This window comes from Lutra lutra, chromosome 3, assembly GCF_902655055.1.
Source record: "Lutra lutra chromosome 3, mLutLut1.2, whole genome shotgun sequence".
In the NCBI taxonomy this organism is placed as follows: Eukaryota; Metazoa; Chordata; class Mammalia; order Carnivora; family Mustelidae; genus Lutra; species Lutra lutra.
In genome coordinates this window covers 116,311,648-116,314,096 of record NC_062280.1, presented here as the reverse complement: position 1 = coordinate 116,314,096, position 2,449 = coordinate 116,311,648, and the positions used below count along the sequence as shown (strand labels likewise).

General features: G+C 45.0%; 1 pseudogene; it reads right to left on the bottom strand.

Moving 5' to 3' along the window:
• Window positions 1-625: 625 nt before the first annotated feature.
• On the bottom strand, window positions 626-1,450 carry LOC125095600 (F-box only protein 27-like; annotated as a pseudogene).
• Window positions 1,451-2,449: the final 999 nt, after the last annotated feature.

The window sequence follows — 2,449 nt, the reverse complement described above, 5'->3', positions numbered from 1 at the left end:
TGAATCTTCTGCTTCTTTGAGTTTTGTTATAGTTGGTATTTCCCTGATATACTGGGGGTATTTTGCAAAATAATAAATTTATTACATATGATCAGCAGATAATTGTTGCTGATATATTATTCTTTCAAAGTTCATGGAAAATTTCAATATAAAATACAATTTTATACACCATATAATCACAGGGTCCTTGAGGATCTCCGCACATTTTTTTGTGCTGGTTGACTTTCAGCTGAGAGACCTGGTCCCAGCCTTGACCCTGTGGGAGTTTAAGTTTGGCACTCAAGGTGGCTGGACTTTTCCCAGCCATAAGGATGAGATTCTACTTCCGAGATGAGTGGCCTTCTCTAAAGGGACAGAGAAAGCCCCCTGAAAGCAGGAAGGAGAGGAGACAGGACAGAGGGGCCTGGGGCTGAACCGGGGTTCTCTGGGGCAGGACTGTCCTACAACAGCAGTGGGGAACTCTGAAGAAAGACTGAAAAGAGGGGTTCTAGCAGAACCCACGAAGGGGTCCTCAAGTATCCAGGATGCCAGGGAGGTACTTGTCCTAGGTTAATGAGAAGTCCTGGCCAATGGTCCCCAGTCCTGGAAGTCACCCATCAGGTGGTAGTGCAAGGACAGCCTTCGACTAACAGAGCTGGGCCTGCATGACCACACTGTAGTTGGTCACACAGGCTCCATAGTAACCAGCCCAGAACTGCATGTCCTGGCCCCAGAGTTGGAAAGACACAGAGCGGACATCCATTCTGATGTTGGAGAAAATGTGGGTGATCTGAAAGCAGGCATTATTGTTCTATTGGGTGGGAATGTGCACAGCAGAGACTTTATCCAGCACAGTCTGGCTGGAATCTAGAAGTTGGACAAGGAATCGATACATACAGCCACTGTCCTGTCAAGCTTCCAACCAGTCAGAGACACCAATCTCAGTCTTGCCACTTTCTAGCAGCTGTGGCCATAACCCTCCTACTCCAGGTCCAACACCTGTTTTTTGTGACACCAGCCCAAGGAAGACATGAAACAGGTCTACGAGGGGGCCCACGGCACCATTCACCTGTTACCTCCACCACCCAGCCGGCCCCCATATTCTGTACAATCCATTTCCAAAGGCTTTCCTGGCCATAGGGGTTGTGGATGAGGTTACATCCCAATGGGCTACACTGACAGAAGCGGCCCAGGAGGCAGGGCCTGCCATTGCAGGCGGGGGTTGCGGCGGGAGGGGGACAGGCAGCTGAGGGCAAGCAGCAGCAGGGCACCATGGTCCCGGGCCAGGATGAGCAGCCACAGGGCCTGCCATCCACCAGGGCACCTCAGCCTAGGCATACTCTGCAGTAGCAACTCAGCAGCATGCACAGGCCACATGGTTCAGCACCAGTAGGAGCAGCTCCAATGGCAGTTGGCTCAGGTCCAGCACCTCCTTGGGTTTGGGCTTTGGCACCAAGTTGGGGGTGGGCATGCCTCAGGAGGTCAAGACTCCCACGGTCACCCTCCCAGCCTGCACCAGGCCTGTCGCTGACTTGGATCAGAGTCAGGGCTCCTCGCTATAGCACTCTCTTTTCTACATAACATACTGTTTATTAATTTGATTGATCAAAGTGTTCTCAAACCTACAAGCAGCTTTGTCTTGTTGATTTCCATTATATATGACAATTAATTACTAATTCCATAATAGGCAATGTGAAAAAATTTTCCTTGAACTCTGAGTGGACACAGAAGTGCTGAGGGCTTCACGTAAGAAGATGGAAACATGGAAATAAACATTCATGTAGGGGAAAAAAAAATGAACACGGGAAAGACCTTTTACATAGCCTAAGAGCAATATTTATTTAAATGCACACGTTGGATATTTTTACCACCTAGGTTTTTGTTCGAACAAATTTATAATACTCCTAATGAATTATGGAAGGCATTTAACTTAGAAAATAAGTAAAAACAAGGTAACATTGAGTTGTAAAAATATTGAGGTTGAAAATACTCACAGGTATTAAAATGTTTTTAGCATATTGTATTTCTGGAAAGGCTACAACTGCTTTCCTCCTTGCAAACTTCCCACTTGATTAGATAGACTTATTTAAAACCCTTGAGGTGAGTCGCTGTGCAGAACCTCTTGGCAAACATACAGAGTGTTTCTTACTGAGTGTGTCATCCTACTGCTAGGGCAATTTCACATTTGTTACCATAAAAAAAATCTCAATTACTTTGTGTTCTACCTAAATCTCAATACATAAATAATAAATATCATAGACTGTTTTGCCCAAAACTTAGATTTAATTTGAAGTAGTGACTTTCTATTTAAAAGAAAATACACTATACCAGTACAGAAATCTAACTTTCTTAAATCATCTCTCCCCAGAGCATTGTCTTTCTATTGCTTATGTATTTCCCACTTGTAACTATTGACAGACTTGTTGCAATCTGTGGCTGAAATTACTTGCAAGGACCACAACAGTTTTTA